Source organism: Trachypithecus francoisi, unplaced genomic scaffold, assembly GCF_009764315.1.
Source record: "Trachypithecus francoisi isolate TF-2019V2 unplaced genomic scaffold, Tfra_2.0 Lachesis_group10, whole genome shotgun sequence".
In the NCBI taxonomy this organism is placed as follows: Eukaryota; Metazoa; Chordata; class Mammalia; order Primates; family Cercopithecidae; genus Trachypithecus; species Trachypithecus francoisi.
The window spans coordinates 125,788,572-125,811,989 of NW_022681455.1; the positions used below are offsets into that span (position 1 = coordinate 125,788,572).

General features: G+C 50.3%; 1 protein-coding gene across 4 annotated transcripts in view; it reads left to right on the forward strand.

Annotated features, from left to right (window-relative positions):
• Window positions 1–9: 9 nt before the first annotated feature.
• The window catches only part of KIAA0513 (KIAA0513 ortholog), a 66,890-nt gene continuing 43,481 nt past the window's right edge, over window positions 10–23,418 (forward strand). For 2 of the 4 annotated variants that reach the window (XM_033219197.1, XM_033219199.1), the window contains exon 1: window positions 21,598–22,238. The gene's annotated coding sequence lies outside the window, so the exon portion shown is untranslated. Of the gene's footprint in view, window positions 129–21,597; window positions 22,239–23,418 lie in introns of those variants that run through there. The other 2 variants (XM_033219198.1, XM_033219200.1) reach the window with 2 other exon arrangements.

Below are 23,418 nucleotides of genomic sequence, written 5' to 3' on the forward strand. Positions count from 1 at the left end.
GGCGGGCACGTCCGGTTGACTGACAGCTCGTGCCGCGGCATCGGGAAAAGACCCGGCTGCTCGCGGGCGGCGCAGTCGCCGCAGCCGCGGAGTCCGACGGCGCCGGTTCGCTTTGCTGTGTGCCCGCGGTGAGAGCGGTGGGGCGGCCTCAGGCAGGCCTGACAGGCTCGTGAGGGGAAGAATGACCCGGGAGGGACGGCGGGGACCCGGGACGGGGGTCTGCGAGGGGTGACAGCTGAGAGCGCCGTGGGGCAGGGGCGCGAGGAGGGAGGAGGGGTCCGCGGGGTAGGCGGGGGCGGGGCCTCGCGGGCCGGGGGCTCAGGCCGCGGTTGTCCGCGGCCTCCTCGCCCTCCTCGCCTGCTAGGAGGCAAAGGGAATAGAGGAAGGTCGCCGGGAGCCCATGGGCGGAGGGGCAGTGCGGACGCCGGTGAATGAGTGCAACCCGGGCCGCTGCCGGGAGGAGGCGCCCCCAAACCCGGGGCAGATGGTGGCAGCAGGTGGCTTTGGGATGGAGCTGGTGTCCCAGTCTTGGGGGAAGAAGAAACCCCGGACTCCTGCAAAGGCATTCTGGGGAGAGGGTGCAGGGACCCAGGGGGTAAAGACATTGGCGAATCGTGCGTGTTTCCGGCTTGATGAAGTTGCCGCCTCGCCGCTCCCGGGGCTAGCAGAGTGGGGTGAGAGAAAGGGGCTTCCTGGCCTGGGTGGCCACCCCTGTCCATTCTGCCTCTTCCCTCTGCTCTTGATGGGCCAGTGAGCAAAGGGGAGGATTGCAGAGAGCATAGCAATGGAAATGCGGTTTTAGCAGCTCAGTTTAGGACCGCTGGATCAGATGGAATTGAACACGTTTAGAGGATCTTGGAAAGGGCAGAATTGAGTGTTCTGGAGCTGGGTGCGTGCCCCCCATCCCCGCCCTTGTCCTGGGTTTGTGCTTCCCTGGGTTGCAGGTTGATTAGACGTGGGAAGATGAAAAGGGGAAGAGGAAAAAAAGACTTTGCAGGGGCACCAGCCGGGTCCTCTTCCTCTCTAGTTAGGGGCCAGGCATGAGTCCCAGGCTCCAGATTGTGCAGGAACAGCCTCTGATCTGGCACAGGTGAGGCGCCCCTGACGTGGAGGTAGTGGCTGTGGTGAGTCAGTGTTAGAGGCAGGCTGACAGCTGTCAGGGCCAAGGCTGCTTTAGCCAGGCTGCGACTTGCTGTTGATGTTTCAGATTCATTTCCTTAGAGGCAACCCCCTCCCTCAACCTAAAAGCAGGGCAGAGAGATGCTTAACACCGAATCGTGCAAAGGAAAAGGTGTGGGTTATATTGCATGTGAGCGTTCCTTCCTGTCTTCCTCCCATTTCTCCTGGGAAGCGTATGTTCTCCATTGTTCAGTGTCTCTCTTTGGCTGTCACTTGTTTTTATTTCCACTTTGTTCAGAAATAGGACTGCTTACGCCTTTGAAGCACGGGACGAAAGGCTATTGAGATTGGCTCGCAATGAAAAAGTTGACTCATGAGATTTTCTTTTTCCATTAGAGAGATGAAGATGGCGTGGGACTCACATGTAGGCAGCCTTCACGATCAGATCATCACTAGCCTTTCTGGGTTACATTCTGACGTTTCTGGCGGTGTTTGCCTTTTGTATGGGACGTGTCAGTTAGTGTGAAGGTTGGTTTGCGTTATTTGAGATGTAACAGCCAAAGGCAATGAGAAGCCACTTGGTGACGGAGTAAATCACAAGCCTTAAATAATTTGCTGCTGAATCCCAGAAAGTGGAGGATTTCCATAGATATTGGCTATGGCTCTCTTTTCATGACAATAACTGCTTCTTCAAAGGTGAATTGCTTTATAGTAGCCCCAGTGGCTCTGAGGAGCATCTTTTAGGACAGTCCCCAGGAAGGGTTTGGGGTGGGATGAGTCATGCTGCGTGCCTCTCTCTCCTCCCACCTTCTCCCTCCTTTCTCTCATAAAGCAAAAGTAATCAGGTTAAAAGAAACACCAAAAACAGCCTGGAGCAGTTTTTTAAAAAAGTCATGAGAAGTCAACCAACAGCAGGAAAGACATGCAAAGGCAGGAGTAAAAACCCCATTGTCCAAAATAATGACCCTCACTTGCATACTTCACAAGGGTTTTCCCACGCAGACTCTCGGCTGATCTTCATTATAAGCTTGGCAATCAGGATGGGTGAGGAAACTGAGGCTGAGTGACTTGCCCAGGGTCACTTTGCTACTGGGAGCACAGTGAAGTGATCAACCCAGCCATCTGACACTGGATATAGCAGCGCTTACCACTCTGTGGAATGGGAAGTGGGGCAGATCCGGGTGAATTGTGCCTCACACAAGGGGTCCTCAGAGGCTTGCAAAACATCCTTCTCTTCCACCACCTGTCCGGCTTACGGAGTCTGCCGCAGCACCCCTGCCCCCGCCCCAAGCTTGAGGTAGTCTGCATGGACTCAGATTTATTTAGACGTCCTTGAGAAATCCAATAGGAAGTATGATTTCAAAGAGCGTCTTTTGCTTAAGTCTCTGTGTTTCCACATAGCCCAGGTGTCTTCAGCTGTGTGAGGCAAGAGAGCATGCAGTTCTCGGGCAGCCTGCTAGAATCGTTTTCCTTGTCCTCCACCCGAAAGAGAAATGCGGTGGTTGTGAAACCAAGGGAGCTGACCTAGTAACTTTGTTTATTCTAAACCATTTTTTATATGTGGCATTGTATGCGTTATGGTGACACTTAAAAAAAAAAAATAAGCCATAGGGCCGGGCGCGGTGGCTATCGTTTTCCTGTAATTCCAGCACTTTGGGAGGCTGAGGCAGGTGGATTACCTGAGGTCAGGACTTCAAGAACAGCTTGGGCAACATCTCCTTAGTAGCTTCTTTTTTTTTTTTTTTTTGAGACGGAGTCTGGCTCTGCCGCCCAGGCTGGAGTGCAGTGGCCGGATCTCAGCTCACTGCAAGCTCCGCCTCCTGGGTTTACGCCATTCTCCTGCCTCAGCCTCCCAAGTTGCTGGGACTACAGGCGCCCGCCTCGTCGCCCGGCTAGTTTTTTTGTAGTTTTTAGTAGAGACGGGGTTTCACCGTATTAGCCAGGATGGTCTCGATCTCCTGACCTCGTGATCCGCCCTTCTCGGCCTCCCAAAGTGCTGGGATTACAGGCTTGAGCCACCGCACCCGGCCTCCTTAGTAGCTTCTTAACACGGGTTTCCCGTGTTAAGAAACCCCGTCTCTACTAAAAATACAAAAATTAGCTGGGCATGGTGGCAGGTACGTGTAATCCTGGCATCCTGGCTGAGGCAGAATCACTTGAACGCAGGAAGTGGAGGTTGCAGTGAGCCGAGATTGCGCCACTGCACTCCAGCCTAGGTGACAAAGAAAGATTCCATCTCAAAAAAACAGAAAAAAAACCAAAAAAAAAAACAAAAAGGCGTAGTTGTTCTCACGAGGGAAGAACAAGTTTTATTTTTATTTTTATTTTTTTGTTTTTTTTTTGTTTTTTTTTTGAGGTGGAGTCTCGCTCTGTCACACAGGCTGGAGTGCAGTGGCCGAATCTCAGCTCACTGCAAGCTCCGCCTCCCGGGTTCCCGCCATTCTCCTGCCTCAGCCTCCCGAGTAGCTGGGACTACAGGCGCCCGCCACCGCGCCCGGCTAGTTTTTTGTATTTTTTTAGTAGAGACGGGGTTTCACCGTATTAGCCAGGATGGTCTCGATCTCCTGACCTCGTGATCCGCCCGTCTCGGCCTCCCAAAGTGCTGGGATTACAGGCTTGAGCCACCGCGCCCGGCCGGGAAGAACAAGTTTTAATCCCACTTTCTAAATCTGGGCATCACAAAGAGGACATTGGGGGAGGTTGGCCGATAAATGTTTCGGCAAGTCAGTAGTATAAAACAATGGAAAGCCAAGGCAACCCCGGGCACATGAACAGAAGTATAGGTCTGGAATGAAACAGGGGACCGTCCTAGTCTACTCCATGCTTAGAACGTTGTGTTCTTTTCTGAACATCACATGTAATGAACGGTGTAGAAAAAAATAAGCATATTCATTGGAAACTGCTACAGTGGTGAATGAATTAGACGTAAGCCTGGAGAAGCTTGGGAACTGTGATTTATTAAGCCCAGGGTTCCAAGAACCAAGGGACAAAAGTAATAGAAAGACTTGGCCTTGGCTGGTTGTGGTGGCTACACTTGGAATACCAGCACTTTGTGGTGGCCAAGGCAGGCGGATCACCTGAGCCCAGGAGTTCAAGACCAGCCTGGGCAACATGACAAAACCCCAAAAAATATACAAAAATTAGGCAGGCGTGGTGGTGCAAACCTGTAATCCCAGCTACTAGGGAGGCTGGGGTGGGAGGATCACTTGAGACCCAGAGGTGGAGGTTGCCATGAGCTGAGATTGTACCACTGTACCCCAGACTTCAGTTTTAAGACCGTGATTGTGCGAGAGTGGTCGTTTAAAAACTCTTGAGTTAAATCATGTCTGTCTCCAGCAGCTTCCCAGGACCTTAGTCAACTAGGGCAACTGCACAGGTGCTGACTGACCCTGCCTGTTTCTCCAGCTTCATCGACTGCTGCTGTCACTCAGCAGGGTCCTGCCTTTTTCCTGTGCCTTGCGAGTGCCAAAATGACTCTGCCTCAGGGCCTTTGCACAGGCTGTTCCTCCCCTTTCCATGGCCAGCTTCCTGTGTTCCCATCACTGCTGCAATATCACATCCTTAGTGAGACCTTTCCTAATAGTCAGAATAATGTTCCTTTTCCTCTGATCCCTGTCCACTCACTCTGTCATGTTATAGTGTTTTATTTTCTTCATAACAATATCAGAAATGACCTCGTTTATTGGAGAATACTTTTACTAGAGACGGTCAAACCTAGCCTGGCTAGTGGACCATTGGGCAAGAGAATTCAGGCACCAGACAGACAGTAATGCCAGATCACCTTTATTTCTCTCGGGAGTGCTCTCACAAAGAACTACACACTGGGACTTAAAGCAACCGAAATTTATTCTCACAGTTCTGGAGACCAGAAATCCAAAATTAAGGTGTCAACAGGGCTGGTTCCTTCTTGGGGACTCAGAGAGAGACTCTGTGCCTTGCTCTCAGCTTCTGCTGGTGGCCAGTGAGCCGTGATGTCCCCTCATTGGCATCTGCGTCACTGCAGGGTCAGCCCCTGTGGTCACATGGCCTCCTTGTCCCTTTGTGTCTGTCTCCACTTCATGTCTTCTCCTGTGGGTCTGTGTCTCTTCTCCTCTTATTTTATTTTTATTTTTATTTTTTTCTGAGACGGAGTCTCGCTCTGTTGCCCAGGCTGGAGTGCAGTGGCCGGATCTCAGCTCACTGCAAGCTCCGCCTCCCAGGTTCACGCCATTCTCCTGCCTCAGCCTCCGGAGTAGCTGGGACTACAGGCGCCCGCCACCTCGCCCGGCTAGTTTTTTGTATTTTTTAGTAGAGACGGGGTTTCACCGTGTTAGCCAGGATGGTCTCGATCTCCTGACCTCGTGATCCGCCCGTCTCGGCCTCCCAAAGTGCTGGGATTACAGGCTTGAGTCACCGCGCCCGGCCGTCTCTTCTCCTCTTAAAAGGGCACCAGTGGGATTGGACTTGGGGTCCACACTACTCCATTATGACCTTCTCTTTTTTTGAGACAGAGTCTGTGTTGCCCGGGCTGGAGTGCAAGGCATGATCTCAGCTCACTGCAACTACTGCCTCCCATGCCTCAGCCTCCCATGTAGCTGGGATTACAGGTGCATGCCACTACGCCTGGCTAATTTTTGTATTTTTGGTAGAGATGGGGTTTCGCCATGTTGGCCGGGCTGATCTTGAACCCCTGACCTCAAGTGATCCTCCTACCTCGGCCTCCCAAGTTGTGGGATGACCTCCACTCAACTAAATACATCCACAGAAACCCTATTTTCTTTTCTTTTCTTTTTTTTCTTTCTTTTTTTTTTTTTTTGACACAGTGTCTCGCTCAGTCGCCTAGGCTGGAGTGCAGTGGTGTGATCTTGGCTCACTGCAAGCTCCGCCTCCCGGGTTAACGCCATTCTCCTGCCTCAGCCTCCCCAGTAGCTGGGACTACAGGCACTTGCCACCACGCCTGGCTAATTTTTTGTATTTTTAGTAGAGATGGGGTTTCACTGTGTTAGCCAGGATGATCTCAATCTCCTGACCTCGTGATCCGCCCACCTCGGCCTCCCACAATGCTGGGATTACAGATGTGACCAATCTGCCCAGCCCCACAGAGACCCTATTTTCAATTAAGTTCACAGGTTCCCTGGGTTAGGACCTCAACATATCTTTTGGGTCCAGGGGTTGCAGGGGTGGGGGCGCCTAAATTCAATCCGTAATGCCTTCCAGCATCAAGATGCAGTGACGTTTTAAAGGGGAAAAATTGGCAGGAGGTGCTCGGTTATTTTTAGGGATAATGACAGGGATGTGGACGTTTTTACGAGAAGCATTCATGATCCTTACGATTTGGGAGTCGAGTGCTGACCATTGTGCTTCACCATGAAGAGGGCGAGCAATCCAGCGACCTTCCCAAGGCCGTGCAGCTCCTGACAGTGAGAATCTCCTCACTTCTGATTGCAGAGCCCACAGCTTCTTTACCCCTCCCGGCAGGGACGCCACCGCTGCTTCAGGTCAGGATGCTGGGTTTCTCCGATGCACTCTGCAGGGGCCCAGAGAGATGATTCCCTTCCTTTGTGTTTTGCTGCACTGGTCCTTGTAGTGGAGGAACAGCTCATCGGCATCCAGCAGTGAAATAAATGGCGCGGCTGAATACGGTGCCCTCCCACTTAGGCAATGCTTCCCAGAGGCGGTGGCGTGTGTAGAAGCCTCCTCCCGAGTGTAATTTGGAAGGGCTGTTTCCCAAGGCCTCCAGAGCTCTGGGCTTCTGCGTCTCAGATGGGACCAAGGATGAGCCCTCAGGGAGTTCACAGAGCAACTTTTCTCCCTTTGGGCTGGGGGTGGGGGCAGGGGTGGGGGAAAGGTAGAGCAGGACTGGTGCCAGCTGACTTCTCTGGTGACTGGCACCTGCAGCTGGAGATGCCTCAATTCCTGGATCTGTCACCCAGATACCCAATATGCCCCTGTCTTTATTTGTTTTTATTTTTGACTGAGTAATATGTGCAGATGGCACCAAATTCAGATGATACAGAAAGATGTCGTAGTTTGTCCCTCCCTGCCCCCACCGCTTCCCAGTGACCCTCCCCAGTGGCGTTACTGCCCATTTCTTGTGTCTCCTTCCAGAGATCTGATATCCTTTTAATGTCCCCAATTACCTTCATCCCTCTCACCACATGGGTCATGCTCGCCATCCCTCCCCTCAATCCATCCTTCCTCCAACCTCGCCACAGCCCATCTGTGGTGACAGATGACTTGTTTCCCCTGTTAAGAGCTGATGAGACTAGGCGCGGTGGCTGATGCCTGAAATCCCAGCACTTTGGGAGGCCGAGGCAGGTAGATCATTGGAGGTCAGGAGTTCGAGATCAGCTTGGCCAACATGGTGAAACCCTCTCTCTTACTAAAAATACAAAAATTAGCCAGGTGTGGTTATGGGTTCCTGTAAGCCCAGCTACTAAGGAGGCTGAGGCAGGAGAATCGCTTGAACCCGGGACGTGGAGGTTGCAGTAAGCTGAGATCACACCATTGCACTCCAGCCTGGGCGACAAGAGGGAAACTCCATCTCCAAAAAAAAAAAAAAAAAAAATGCTGATGACTGTACTCCTGCCAAGGAGTTTATCTGGGGAAGGAAGGTGCTTAGCAGAAATGAGTCTGTACAGTTAAATGTGGGGCAAGAGTGTGGGGAAAGTGCTTTTATTTATGGAGTAGTTTTCATAGTCTTGTGCCTTAGACTTCACTGGGTAGGGTTTGCCGTGTCCAGGGTGAGTACAGAGGACTCCGTGGAAGGAAGGTGACGGAGACAGTTTATCTTATGTGGCTGAGGTATAAAAATTGTGTGGTTGTTATTATGGTTCATGTTTTTAGGGTTTCCTCTGTCCACGCCCAGCTATGTGCCCAGTACCTTATGGGGCTGTCACTTCAGCCCTCACAAAAACAGTGTAATGTAGCCACAATTACTGTCCCCATTTCACAGGTGAGAAAACTGAGGCATAGAGAAGCGGAGTAACATGCCTCCATCACACAGTGTGTAAGAGCAGTGCCAGCACGTGGGTCAGGGCAGCCCATCTCTGGGCCTGGGTTTCTTTGCCTCTCCCCTGTGCCGCCTCTCCTGACAGAGTGCGGGTCACCTTTGAGACCCCCTGTCACCGGAGACAAGTGCTCTGCAGGGCGCTGGGCCCCTAAGCCCCACCTCGCACCTGTGCACCTGCCTCTGCCCCTTCCCCAAGCTGAGCCGTCAGCTACCCTGCTTCCTCTCAGCCTTCTGATTTCCACCTGGCTCTCAAAGCCCCAGGCACCAGAACATCTTCCCGGAGCCCCTGGTTCTCAGAGCAGGGCCACAGCGGTGCTGGGTCTGTCCCCCGTCCCGTGGCAGGCCCCTGTCTCTTGCCCTCTTCACCACCCGTTCCTCTCTGAGCAGGTCAGAAGTGGCTCTGCAAGTCCTGTGTTGTCCTGCTCGTTTTTCCGTTCCCCAGGCCTAGCCCAGTGCCCAGCACAGAGCAGGTGATGAAGAAATGCTGGTGGCACAGGAAGCTGGTGGTTTAGGAAGCCCTGGTCTCCACCCGGCTCTGTGGGGACCCTCGTCTCCCAGATTGTAAAAGGAAGGCTTTGACCTCAAGTCTTCTAGTGTCAGAATCTTCCCTCACTTTGCTTACGATGTTTGTTTTGTTTTTTGTTTGTATGTTTTTAGAGATGAGATCTTGCTCAGATGTCCAGGCTGGAGTGCAGTGGTGCAACCACCGCTCACTGCAGCCTCGACCTCCCAGGCTCGAGTGATCCTTCCACCTCAGCCTGCCAAGTAGCTAGGACTACAGGCATGCGCCACCATGCCTGGCTAATTTATTTTTATTTTTTATTTTTAGTAAAAATAGGATCTTGGCTGGGTGCGCTGGCTCACAGCTGTAATGCCAGCACTTTGGGAGGTCAAGGTGGGCGGATCACAAGGTCAAGAGATCGAGACTATCCTGGCTAACACGGTGAAACCCCATCTCTACTAAAAAAATACAGAAAAATTAGCCAGGCGTGGTGGCAGGCACCTGTAGTCCCACCTACTCGGGAGGTTGAGGCAGGAGAATGGTGTGAACCGGGGAGGCAGAGCTTGCAGTGAACTGAGATCCCGCCACTGCACTCCAGCCTGGGCAACAGAGCAAGACTCTGTCTCAAAAAAAGAAAGAAAGAAAGAAAGAAATGGGATCTTGCTACGTTGCCTGGGCTGGTCTTGCACTTCTCGGCTCAAGCAATCCTCCCGCCCTGGCCTCCCAAAATACTGGGATTACAGGCATGAGCCACCACACCTGGCCTGCGTAGAGTGTTTAAACAGGCTTCTTTCCTCCTCCTTTGTTTGTTTCTTTAACAGCTTATTGAGTATGTTTTAGATATCATAACATTTTCCCATTTCAATTGTACAATTTAGTGATTCTTAGTAGTTTTACTGAGTGGTGCAACCTTCATCATAATCTAATTTCAGAACATTTCCATCATCCCATCAACGAAACCCCTTTCACATTTGCAGTCTCTGCCCCCACCTCCCAGTCTGGCCTCTGACAACCACTAATCCAGTTTTTGTCTCCGTGGATTCACCTGTTCTGGACATTTCGTAAACATGGAATCGTCCAGTATGTGGCCTTGTAACTAGATTCATTTTTAGTTCGTCACTGTCGTAGCATGTGTCCGTGCTCTGTTCCTTTCTACTGTAGATGTTTTTAGTGATTGTCTGGTACTGGGAAAGAGTGCCGGTGCCTTCTGGCCCTCTGCACTCGTCTCCATCTGCCCTCTTGCAGATGGAGCCTTTGATTGTGGGGTGGACGAGCGGGCAGTAGCCCTCCTGGGTGTGCTTACATATTACGCCATAGACCTTTCTTGACTGCCACAGTGTGCCTGTACTGTCCTCTTTCTGTTCCAGGATCCAGTCCAGGGCACCACACTGCATGTGGTCACACCTGCCCAGCCCCGCCTCCCCTGGGACAGCTCCCACCTTTCCTTATTTCACACACAGTTTGGTGGTCTCTGTGTGACACGGGATCTTCATAGCTCCCAGAAGGAAAGTGATGCAGCGGCAGCGTGTGTGTGAGGTCCGCCTCGCTCAATAGGAAGAACCTGACTTGAGAAAATCCTGCTTTCATGCTTGCAGGGTTTCTGGCCTTACTCCAGAAATGTTCTCTGGCCTCTAAATATCAGAAATCAATGGCCAGAACCCATTGCTCTGTAGGAGTAGTTTCTAGCCAAGGCTGATGGGGATGGTAAATTAGAAGAAGGAAAGGAGAGAGAAGGGGATTTTTTTTTTCTCTTCGTGACTGAGTCCATGTAGGAAAGCATGTGCCTGACAGACCATCTTCTTCAGTGACATCCTTTTCTCTGCCAGGTGTGTTTGGAGACATTTTCCTGGCCTTTACATCATAGCCAGGCATGACTCACAAGCAGATGACTCAGTGGCAAAAGTGACCAATGAGCTAGGGGAAAATGAGAATCTAGAAATAGTGGAACAAATGGAAAATGCCAGAGTCAGTGCGTGTGGACGTCACAGCCACTGTGACGCTGACATCCTTGAGTTAGGGGATGTCGGGTGAACCTAGGATGCTGGACGCTGGGATATAAAATGGGGCCATGAAAGGAGGGGTGGAAGCCTCATGAGGGAAGAGAACCACATTCTGAGTGAATAGTAAGTATCGAGAATGAAATAAAAGAATGAAATGAGACCAAAGCAGTGTCCATGTGTCACTGTCAAACCTAAGACTCCCTCCCCATAATTTTTAAAAAACTTAATTTGCAGTGGTTGGAAGGAAATAGAAAATCCGATAATAAAGTAAAACTAGTCGAATCCCCACTCTACTCAGTGAGAGGCAGATTATGTTGAACTTCATTACACAAAACAACATCACTCCTAGAATCCCAAGGCCCAATTTGGATAATAAAAAACACTTTACGAGTCTGCTCTTGTGGAAGGAAGCGGTATTCTACATAATCAGAAATTAATGGAAGTAGAATTAACAAAGTCATCTATGCTGTGGGAAAGAAGTAGCATGTCTCACATCCTCTCTCCCTCCTCCAGGGAACCCTCTGAAGTGAGCTGGAGTGGCCAAGAGCGGAGGGGCCCCATGAGGCAGCGCCTCCCACCTGTGGTCCTGCATCTGTTCTTGCTAGCATGCCAGTCCATTCTCCACACAGTGGCCAGAGTGCAGCATCTTTCCAAAATCGAGGTTATGGCATTCCCCAGGTTTAAACCCTCCAGTTGCTCCTGGAATGTATTCCCAACTCTGTAACTTGGCCTGCAAGTCCCTGCAGCCCTCTCACCCTCAGCTCCTTCCACACCACCTCTGTGCATCCCACTGGACACACTGCGTCGCTATGGATAGAATGGCCCAGGTCCATGCCCTTGAAGAGCATTGGGTTTGCCTCTTCCCTGGGCTGGGCCCCATGGCCTCCGGATCGTGGTGACCTCCCTGCTTTCTCAGGCTGAAGGTGCTACTTGCTGCCAGGTACCTTCCCTAACCCAGCACAGTCCAGCAGAAATGCAAGACGCACCACATGTGTGATTTTAAATCTAGCAGCCACCTTAAACAAGTAAGGATATCTAGCAGTATAATCTATTTTTTAATTGGCCGGGTGCAGTGGCTCATGCCTATAATTCCAGCACTTTGGGAGGCCGAGGTAGGTGGATCACTTGAGGTCAGGAGTTCAAGACCAGCCTGACCAACACAGTGAAACTCTGTCTCTACTAAAAAGACAAGATAGCTGGGCATGGTGGTGGGCACCTGTAATCCCAGCTACTCAGGAGGCTGAGGCAGGAGAATCACTTGAACCTGGGAGGCAGAGGTTGCAGTGAGCCGAGATTGTGCCACTGCATTCCAGACTGGGCAACAGAGCCAGAGTCAGCCTCAAAAAAAAAAAAAGAAAGAATCTCTTGTTAATAGATTCTATTATTCTATGTAACCCAATACCAATATGTCCAAAATATTATTATTTCTACATGTAATCTATATAAAAATTATTAATGAGATAGTTTACCTTCTCTTTTCTGTCCAAAGTCTGAAATCTGGTGTGGTCAGCAGATCACAGCTTGAACAAGCACATTTATGGGTTCAAGGGCCACATGTGGCCAGCAGCTACCACAGTGGGCAGCACAGCTCTGACCTGTTAGTGACTTTTTTTTTTTTTTTTTTTTTTTTTTTGAGACGGAGTCTCGCTCTGCCGCCCAGACTGGAGTGCTGTGGCCAGATCTCAGCTCACTGCAAGCTCCGCTTCCCGGGTTCATGCCATTCTCCTGCCTCAGCCTCCCGAGTAGCTGGGACTACAGGCGCCCGCCACCTCGCCCGGCTAATTTTTTTGTATTTTTTAGTAGAGACGGGGTTTCGCCGTGTTAGCCAGGATGGTCTTGATCTCCTGACCTCGTGATCCACCCGTCTCGGCCTCCCAAAGTGCTGGGATTACAGGCTTGAGCCACCGCGCCCGGCCGTGACGTTTTTTATTCATAGCACAGATGATGGCTATAATATCTTTTGTTTGCTTTTTTGCTCTCTGACTAGCACATAAGCTCCCTGAGGGCCAGGCCTTTGTCTCTTTCACCCAGAGCAATGCCTGGTGCACTGTAGATGTTCAGTAATACTTGTTGACTGATTGAGTGGACGGAGGCCAAACACAAACCCTCAATTCTCCTGATGCTCTAGAGGCCACAGAGTAGTCAGTGCCATTGGGAGCCTATTTTAACCCGGGCCATTTAATGTCACAAGGTTCCTCGTAACACAGAACACTGTTTTATGTAGGGACTTATGTATCATCAAAGGTCTGTATGGTTACTCTTTTTTATTTTTTTGAGACAGGGTCTCACTGTGTTGCCCAGGCTGGAGTGCAGTTGCACGATGAGGGCTCACTGCAGCCTCAACCTCCTGGGATGAAGTGATCCTCCTGCCTCAACCTCCTGAGTAACTGAGGCTGTAGGGCATGTGCCACCACGCCCAGCTACTTTTATTTATTTTTTTTATAGATGGGGTTTTGCTGTGTTGCCCATGCTGGTCTTGAATTCCTGGGCTCAAGTCATACTCCCACCTCAGCCTCCTGTGTAAATGGGCCTACAGACATGCGCCACCATGCCTGGCTAAGTTTTGTATTTTTTGTAGCAATGGGGTTTCGCCACGTTGGCCAGGCTGGTCTTGAACTCCTGAACTCAGGTGATCCCCCTGCCTCAGCCTCCCAAAATATTGGGATTACAGGTGTAAGCCACCAGTGCTGGCATGATTACTCTTTTTTTGGGTTGTTTTTTTTGGATGATGGTGATACCAAAGAAAGAAAGAAAGGTTTTCTTTATTCTTTTTTTTCCTTTTTTTGAGATGGATCTCACTGTGTCACCCAGGCTGGAGTACAGTGGCGCCATCTTGACTCACTACACCCTCCACCTCCCGGGTTCAAGCGATTCTCCTGCCTCGGCCTCCTGAGTAGCTGGGATTACAGGCATGCGCTACCACGCCTGGCTAATTTTGTATTTGTAGTAGAGACAGGGTTTCACCATGTTGGCCAGGCTAGTCTCGAACTCCTGACCTCAGGTGATCTGCCTGCCTCAGCCTCCCAAAGTGCTGGAATTACAGGTGTGAGCCGCTGTGCCCGGCCATAGGAGGGTTTTTAACAGGAAGCAAGTGCAGAGATTGAGATGCTTTGAAGCTGTTGCTTGGAGTTAATGTAGATCAGGAATTTTCAACTGGAGACATTTGCAGTTGTGACAACCTAGGGGTCCTTCTGGCATCTAGTGGGTGGGGGCCGGGAGTGCCTCAGGCATCCTATAGTGCAAGGACAGCCCCCACCACAAGGAATGACCCAGCTCAAATGTTAAGAGTGCCTTTGTCAAGAAACCCCATTGTTGGCTGGGTGTGGTGGCTCACACCTGTAATCCCAACTACTTGGGAGGCTGAGGTAGGAGGATCGCTTGAACCCGGGAGGCAGAGGTTGCAGTGAGCTGAGGTCACACCACTGCACTCCAGCCTGGGTGACACAGCGAGACTCTGTCTCAAAAAAAAAAGAAACTCCACTGCCAATCATCGCAGCTACACATTTGTTGCTGTCTTGGTATTGCCTCTGGTAATGTCGGGAAGGTTTTTAACTTCAGGAAACTTGAGAGGTTCCACGCAGGCCCCATCTTTTCATTCCCTTCTCTCCGTTTAGGTTAAACCCTCCCCAATCTATCATTGCTTTTCCTAAAAGCACAGACCAAATGGGAGCTGCCTGCAGCCAAAGCATTTGAGATGAAAGAAAATTGGCTCCACTTGTAAACTACAGATGAGAATTTTGCAGAGAAGCCATCTAGAGAAGCATGTGCCTTGAGAACTGTGGATCAATACACTTAAAGCAGTCCTTGGAACCTATTTAGATACCCTTGAAGCAAAAGAGCCACAGAAACGCCTTTCTTTTCACTCACATGCAAGTAAACATCTGCCAACTCCACCATTTCCAGGCTCCTCAAAAATGCATTTGCATATTGCAAAGCAGGACTAGAGTGCAGAATGAGATGTATTTTAATTCTTGTTATATATTAAGGTCCCCTAAATAAGAATTCAGCTCCTGTTTTATTATGGGTAGAAAAGTGGTTGATTATATATGTTTCAGTTTTAGGGTTTTGGGGAATACTTCCAAATAGAAACTGAAGTTGTGCTAGACTAGGCAGTATTTTTTTAATCCTTCCCAACTCTCCAACTAGGTCGGAATCAGTCTGAATTAGCCTTGTGGGGGATAGCAAACTACCTCACGCCTGTCGCTTCGCGCCAACTGTTTCCTCTGTCCGGAATATCTTCCGTTATATGACTGGCAGGCTCAGGCTTCTACCAGATTTCACCCAAAGAACGCAGCCGTTGAAAACCGCCCCAGGCAGAGTGTAGTTCTGCTCCTGGGCTCCTCCTGGCATCTGCCTTCTGGAGTCAGAGCGCGTGGCACATGGCTGTCATCTTTTCTGTGTGCATCTCTCTGGATTGTGCTTGGGAAAGGAAGGGTCATGTCCTATTCATCTTTCTTTCCTAGGATTTATCGCAGTTCTACTACTTGGTAGGGGCTTAAAGATGATTGCCAAGTGAATGGCTTGAACTCGTCAAAGTAACACCTTTTATCTCTACTCGGGCGCTGCCTCCATCTATAAGGAAAGGAGAAGGGCAGAGAGACAGCAGCTGTCCTCTTCAGCCTCAGGTGGTGAAATTCCCAGACCTGGCACTGAGCAGAGAGGTGACAAGCCACCCAGGGCGGGAGGGACCCTGGGTTCCCCTGGTTCTCTGTGTTTCCAGCTGGTGACACGGTAGGTGGAAAGTGGGGGTTCTAGACCCATCTGAGGAAACCGCCACTTGACTTTGGGGATACAGCTTCACCTTGCCACTTCACTCTCTGGGCTTCAGTGTCCCGCTCTTAAAACAGTTTCCGGGAATCCGAGCCTTTGCCCCCTGCGCTGCCCACTCCTGTCCCTTCCTTATCTGTCTGCCAAGCCCCTACCCATTTGCCAGAAGCCTGAAGTCTCATGTAACCCTGACATCCTGGGATTTTATTTGAGTAACACAAAGTCTAGAATTAATTAGCGCATAGCTGTTTTGTTCCCACTTCTTTGCAGACATCCTTTATTCTCTCATAATTATTTTAATAACGTTCAACTCTTTTCTTTTGGCAGCGAGTAACTTCTGTGAAAGCCCAGCATTTATGGGTGAAAAGTGCTAAGCCCTCCTTGTTAGTCAGTCCCTACTAAAGTGGGAACTAGAGAAGTTCAGATGCTTTGGATGGGATATCAAATTGCTAATCACATGTGGCCTGTGTGTCTTCCAAATGAGGAGACCTGTAGGTTGAGCCTTTTCCCGTGGCTCTTGGTAGAGGGAGAGTTAATCCACCCCGCTGTACTGCAGCTATGTGAAGGGTCCTTATCTATCCCCCAAATGAGCAAATAGGGGACAGGGTCCTTGTCCATACGCGAAATATTGTAAGGCTGTGGACTCCCGCTCTGCCTGGGTTTATCTAGACACTTCCATCTTTGCTCTGTAGCCTTAGGCAACTGTTTAACCCTTTTAAGCCTTGAAGTTTTTTTTTTTTTTTTTTGAGACGGAGTCTGGCTGTGTTGCCCAGGCTGGAGTGCAGTGGCCGGATCTCAGCTCACTGCAAGCTCCGCCTCCCGGGTTCCCGCCATTCTCCTGCCTCAGCCTCCCGAGTAGCTGGGACTACAGGCGCCTGCCACCTCACCCGGCTAATTTTTTGTATTTTTTGGTAGAGACGGGGTTTCACCGTGTTAGCCAGGATGGTCTCGATCTCCTGACCTCATGATCCGCCCGTCTCGGCCTCCCAAAGTGTTGGGATTACAGGCGTGAGCCACCGCGCCCGGCCAAGCCTTGAAGTTTCTTCCTCCATGAAGTGGGGATAATAGTTTTAGCTCATATGTTACTGGAGAATGAAATCAGATAATTAGTGTCTGGTATGTAGGGAATATACAATAAATGTGAGTTATAGTTATTATGTCATTGTCAGAAAGTAGTAAATAATGGTAATACTGAGTGTTGTGGAAAAGAACAGTCCAGACCAGCATGGCTCCCTCCCAGCAGTGCCATGCACAGAGGCAGCAGCAGGCAGCGGTCGGCTTGGCCTCTCTGCAGGGCATTCGTCAGGCCACACCGTGGCACTCGGAGCCAGACAGGCTTCTGAGATTCCCTGAGAGGGAGGAGCAGAGACTTTCGAAATGTCTGAAAGTGCCATCCTTTTATTCAAATATAAGTTTTTAAGGAAAGAAAATTTTTAGAAAACTGTGATTGTGTATAACTTCTATAATGAGTGAGATACACATCTTTATTTATTTATTTATTTATTTATTTATTTTTTTTTTTTTTTTGAGACGGAGTCTCGCTCTGTTGCCCAGGCTGGAGTGCAGTGACTGGATCTCAGCTCACTGCAAGCTCCGCCTCCCGGGTTCACGCCATTCTCCTGCCTCTGCCTCCCAAGTAGTTGGGACTACAGGCGCCCGCCACCTTGCCTGGCTAGTTTTTTGTATTTTTTTGTAGAGATGGGGTTTCACCGTGTTAGCCAGGATGGTCTCGAACTCCTGACCTCGTGATCCGCCCGTCTCGGCCTCCCAAAGTGCTGGGATTACAGGCTTGAGCCACCGCGCCCGGCCATCTTTATTTATTTTTAACAACTATGAGGTTTATAAACAAGTAGTGGGAAAGATAATTCTTTACATTTGCTAATATGTCATAACAGACACAAGCCAAAATACAGTTTTAGACTAGCAGTGTATAAAAATACTTTTTAAATAGTCATTTTGATAGGTACAGTAGCACTTGGAAAAACAGCTGTGTAGTTATTCCTTGTGAGGACCTACTAAAACAACTCCATTTACTGCCACCAGCTACAACTGAAAGCACAAACCTGGCAAGCAAATTCTTTTACCCAGGTACACACCATACACACCTGTGCACTGAAATAACCTCCAGCCCCCATCTGTGGTGCACATTGGTGAGGCATCCGTCTCAAACAGGGCATGAGATGACAGTATTTGGAGCCTGTTGCTTCTTGGTGGTGGTGGTTGTTGTTGTTGTTGTTGTTGTTTGAGACAGAGTCTCACTCTGTCACCCCGGCACCATCTCAGCTCACTGCAACCTCTGCCTCCTGGGTTCAAGCAATTCTCATGCCACAGCCTCTTGAGTAGCTGGGACTACAGGCATGCACCACCACGCCCAACTAATTTTTTGTATTTTTAGCAGGGCTGAGATTTCACCATGTTAGCCAGGTTGGTCTTGAACTCCTGACCTCAAGTGATCCACCCACCTCAGCCTCCCAAAGTGCTGGGATTACAGGTGTGAGCCACCATGCCCAGCCAGGAAATGATGTTTAATGGATTGAAATGCCTTACTTGAGGCCGGGTGTGGTGGCTCATGCCTGTAATCCCAGCACTTTGGCAGACCAAGGCAGGCGGATCACCTGAAGTCGGGAGTTCAAGACCAGCCTGACTAACATTGAGAAACCCCATCTCTACTAAAAATACAAAATTAATCGGGCATGGTGGCGCATGCCAGTAATCCCAGCTACTCGGGAAGCTGAGGCAGGAGAATCTTGAACCCAGGAGGCAGAGGTTGTGGTGAGCGGAGATCACGCCACTGCACTCCAGCCTGGGCAACAAGAGCAAAACTCCATCTCAAAAAGAAAAGAAAAGAAAAGAAATGCTTTACTTGAATCTTCTTGTTTGTAGACTGACATGAACGTTTTTCCATCTTTGTTTCTTAAAAACCTCAGTAGGACAGAAAGAAGGAAGCCCGCCTTATCTTTTCCTTTTGTAGTCACTCATGAAGTTCTCTGTGGCTTGGGCCCTTGTCCCGTCAACAGTGAAGACACTGGGTCAGTCGTACTGGTTTGCAACTGAGGGGAGGTGAACCGGTGGTGCCCACTGCGTGTGCAGGGACTCTGGTCCCCAGGAAGGCACAGCAAGTGTCCCCGGTGTCATCTAGGGCAGGTCACAGTGTTTAGCGAGGTGACTCAGAAATCAGGTCCCTCGTAGTATCCCAGGGGGCATACGTTGACAGTGTTTCCTTTCTTGGGGTTCGAAGTGATCCCTGCTGTCCTGGAAACATAGTCTCTGTCCATCTACCACCACAAAGTAATGCTCCTCTTTTTTTTTTTTTTTTGAGACAGAGTCTCCCTCTGTCACCTGGACTGGAGTGCAATGGTGCGATCTCAGCTCACTGCAACCTCTGCCTCCCAGGATCAGGCAGTTCTCCTGCCTCAGCCTCCTGAGTAGCTGGGACTACAGGCACGCACCACCACACCTGGCTAATTTCTGTGTTTTTTGTAGAGACGGGAGTTCACCTTGTTGGCCAGGCTAGGCTGGTGTCGAACTCCTGACCTCGTAATCCGCCTGTCTCGACCTCCCAAAGTGCTGGAATTACAGGCATGAGCCACCGTGCTAAGCCAGTAATCTTCCTCTTAAGAAGGCATCAGGCCGGGTGTGGTGGCTCACGCCTGTAATCCCAGCACTTTGGGAGGCCAAAGTGAGCAGATCATGAGGTCAGGAGATCGAGACCATCCTGGCTAACACGGTGAAACCCCGTCTCTACTAAAAATACAAAAAAATTAGCCAGGCGTGGTGGCGGGCACCTGTAGTCCCAGCTACTCAGGAGGCTGAGGCAGGAGAATGGCGTGAACCTGGGAGCTGGAGCTTGCAGTGAACCGAGATTGTGCCACTGCACTCCAGCCCAGGCAACAGAGCGAGACCCCGTCTCAAAAAATAAAAGTAATAAATAAATAAATAAAAATAAAATAGAAAAGAAAGCGTCTATCCCTCATCGTGTCAACGGTCTGTAGCAGTCAGATGCGTTTCTAGACATCTCTGTGCCATGAAAGGGCAGGTGAACGGGAGGCCGGGCTGCCGCACATGCCTGGTTTCAGCTGATCAGGGCTGATTTATGGCCAAGCACTCACTGTTCTTTGGAGGATCCTTCTGTTTGATACTTAAGCAGAGGCCCGATGACCTTGTTTGTTTGTGACAGAGTCTTGTTCTGTCACCCAGGCTGAAGTGCAGTGGCACAATCTTGGCTCACTGCAACCTCCACCTCCTGGGTTCAAGTGATTCTCCTGCCTCAGCCTCCCGAGTAGTTGGGATTATAGGCACCCACCATCATGCCCAGCTAATTTTTGTATTTTTAGTAGAGATAGGGTTTCACTATGTTAGCCAAGCTGGTCTCGAACTCCTGACCTCCAATGATCCACCTGCCTCGGCCTCCCAAAGTTCTGGATTACAGGCATGAGCTGCCGGCCCCGGCCCCAATGACCTTGTTTTAAGGACATGACATGGAATTCCTGGAATTGGGATTCATTTTGAAGAGTCAGTGGTCCTAAGTTGCCACCAGGCAGGGCACCAGGTTCTGCCCTGTGCATTGGACTCTGCTTCAGCCTGTACAGGCTGTGTGGATGAGTGCCACCTTCTGCACCAGCGGGCACCTTGCAAGGGTTTGCGGAGCTCCAGCGAGTAGCCCTCTTCCATCTGTCCATCTGGCTTGGACTTTCTGTACTTATTCTAGTCCCATGGCTGTGCTCCTGCAGGGCTAGGCAGATGACGGCAACCACCGATAATGTGCATCTCAAAGGGACAGCCACCCGAGGAAGGGTCACAGGAAATGTCTCAGGGGGTGGGTCGTGCCACAGCCCCTGGAAATGAGCTGGGACGTTGCCCTTGATTTTGCCTGCATTCTGGCTTTGCACATTGAGGGAGCTGCTTTAGCCCTTCCCTTGGTCTATGGCTGTTTGAGCTTTATGTAGAGAGCCGAGTAGGAGTCAACCCTTTGGGGCTGTCTCTTGTGAAGTCTTTTTTACCACATGCCGTGTCTTTCTCGGCTGTGCAGCTGCATCTTTCACTCATGGCTATTCTCTTAGCAGTTTCTTATTCTGTGCAGCTTAAAAACAAACATCTTACCTGACCCGCAGTGCTTTCTACATGCCCGTGACACCTTTCTCCTTACAGAGGTTGAAGAACCATGGAAAAACTCGGGGCTCTGATATTGCGAACTCCCTAAATTCTCCCACCTCCTTTCCCACGTAAGCTGATGCTCAGCCCACTGCCAACCAGCATCAGCCCAGTGGAGGCCCATCTGCTCTGCCTTCGTCATTTCTAGTCCCCCTCGGTTATATTTGGTGTTCCTCATTCTCACAAGAAAGAATCCCTTTCCTTCTGCAGATGGACGCCCTGTCTGTAGGCTGGTGCCATCCTTCGAGGTCTGCTGGTGACACACACTGAGAGGGAACCTAGGTCCAGAATGTGCTTGTCAGGAAGGGTGTGCAGCCCCGGGTTCTCTTCATGTTCACTGACTCTTTCCTTTGTCATCTTCATTCTGCCATTGAGCCTATCTAGTGGGTTTTTACAATTTCTGTTACTGTATGTTTAGTTCTAAGTGTTCCATTTGGTTCTCCTTTATACCTTCTATTTCTTTCCTGAGACTTTTGATCATTCCCTTTATGTCAAGAATACCCCTCCTTACTTCTTGGAGGGTTTTTTTTTTTTTTTTGAGATGGAGTCTCGCTCTGTCGCCCAGGCCGGAGTGCAGTGGTGCGATCTCAGCTCACTGCAAGCTCTGCCTCCCAGGTTCACGTCATTCTCCTGCCTCAGCCTCCCCAGCAGCTGGGACTACAGGTGCCCACCACCATGCCCGGCTAATTTTTTGTATTTTTAGTAGAGACGGGGTTTCACCGTGTTAGGATGGTCTCGATCTCCTGACCTGTGATCCGCCCGCCTCAGCCTCCCAAAGTGCTGGGATTACAGGCGTGAGCCACCACGCCCGGCCAGGTTTTTTATAGTAGCTGCTGTAGAGTCTGACAGCTAATTCCATTGTCTCTGTTAGCTCAGATAAGCTGTTGATCATCTTTTCCTATGTGAGTTGACGATAGTCAACTTCTTTGTATGCTGAGTGGTTCTTGATTGGTCCTGAACATTCTGGATTGGTCCTAAACATTGTGAATTGGTCCTGAACGTTCTGGATTGGTCCTGAATATTACGTTAGGAAACTATAGTTCTTGATTCAGGCCTCTGGAAATTTGTTGGTGCCTTGGTTTTAGCAGGCACTCTACCAGCTTGGGCTCAGGTTCTCAGTCCCTACCATTCTGCTGTGGGTTTTGGTGCCGTTTTCCAAGCCTTTGCCCGCTCTTCAGATCTGTCCACTGTGTAGCACTCCATGGCCTGCGTGGGCCCCGGGCGTGCTCCGTCCTGACCTTCAGTGCTCAGGGTCTGTGCTTGCGGGCTCTGTTTACTTATGCCTCGCTCAGGGCTGAGCCCAGGAGCTCGTAACAACTTGATGGAGTTGTTTTCCCCAGCTCCTCCCTTTCTGCAATCTCCCGAGCACTTTCCGGTTTCCTGGGCCTCCTGTCTTCACCCCTTCAGCCAGGAGGCAGGGCTTCAGTTATCAGCTGTGCCACGCTTCTCCCGTGACTGAGCTTACTTTTGTGGCCAAGCAAGAAGAGGACACAGAGAAAAAAGCCAGCAGGTTTTTCACCCATTTTGGACCACCGTTCCTCTAGCTGGAAAGGAAGGTTCCCTCCCTCAGAGCTCAGACCCCTGCCGGCTGACCCCTCTGCTCGTGCTGTCACTGTTGCCATCATTGCCGCTGTGGAATTTCCTGGGCACCAGAGAGACAGGGAGAAAGGAAAAAACCCAGGGATCTGGCCCACTGTCTCAGAACCAGGTGACCCCTTTCCTGTTAGAGGCTTATCCTGGAGCCCCCGGGCACCCTCTTGCTCGCTTCTGGGTATCGAGTTTTATTTAGTCCAGGCTGGGGATACCAGGGTCAGGGACATGGTAGACTCACTGCAGCCTTGCTGGTACTTCAAATTCTGGTTCTTCAACCCCCTTCTGCCTGCTGCTGTTCGATTCTCACAGGCATCAGCAGCTCCTCTGTGTGCCTGTCTAGCCTTTTAGCCACTTTCAGTGGGCAGGGCAGGGTGGCAGGGGCGGCGCTGACTCCCTGTGGAGTAACCATAAGGAAACCAGAACCATAAGGAAACCAGAAGATGTGTTTTAAAGGCCTTAAACAGAAAAATCTGGATGAAACAAAGAAATGAGGAAGTCAGGAATAAAGTAAAGGCTGAATAATTAGGTGCGAGTGAGCAGAAGCGCCTGATATGCAGGATCCTGTGGGCCTCTGGAGCCCATCCCCTAATGCCCTCACCCATCTTTCCATGTGCCCCTTGCAGAGGGAGGAGGGAAGCCCTCCACAGCCACCCCACCTTCCAGGTTGAGATGAAGGCTCCGGCCGTCAGCACATGAGCCTATCCTTTCCACGGGGAGTGTCAGAAAGGTATGGATGGAGACGTGGAAAGGAGTTTCTAAGAGTCAATAGTCTTTAATCCATGATACCAAGTGTCTGTGTCCAGGTAGTCATCCACGTGCAGAGCCTTATGCTACACAATTGGATCTGGACTTGATAAAGAATTTAGCGTCTCAAAGCAGATCTCTCTCTCTCTCTCTTTCCCCCCACTTTTTCTCAAAAAACAAAGCTTTTATATGATTCTTGCTTTGTTGAAAGACTTTCTCAAGCTGGATGCGCTGGCTCACACCTGTAATCCCAGCACTTTGGTGGGCTGAGGTGGGAGGGTAGCTTGAGTCCAGGAGCTGAAGGCTGCGGTGAGCCAAGATTGTGCCACTGCACCCTAACCTGGGTGACAGAGCAAGACTCTGTCTCTAAATTATACTAGTGATGATAATAATACTAATCAAATATTGTTAAATATGTATCAACCAGATAAGGGAGGATTTCAGAAGACCACAAACGACCTGTAGAAAACAGTGGAACACAGTAACAGTCTTCCGATTTCTCCGCATTGAGGGGCAGGTTTTGGGTTGGCCACAGCCCAGAAGGAGGTGGG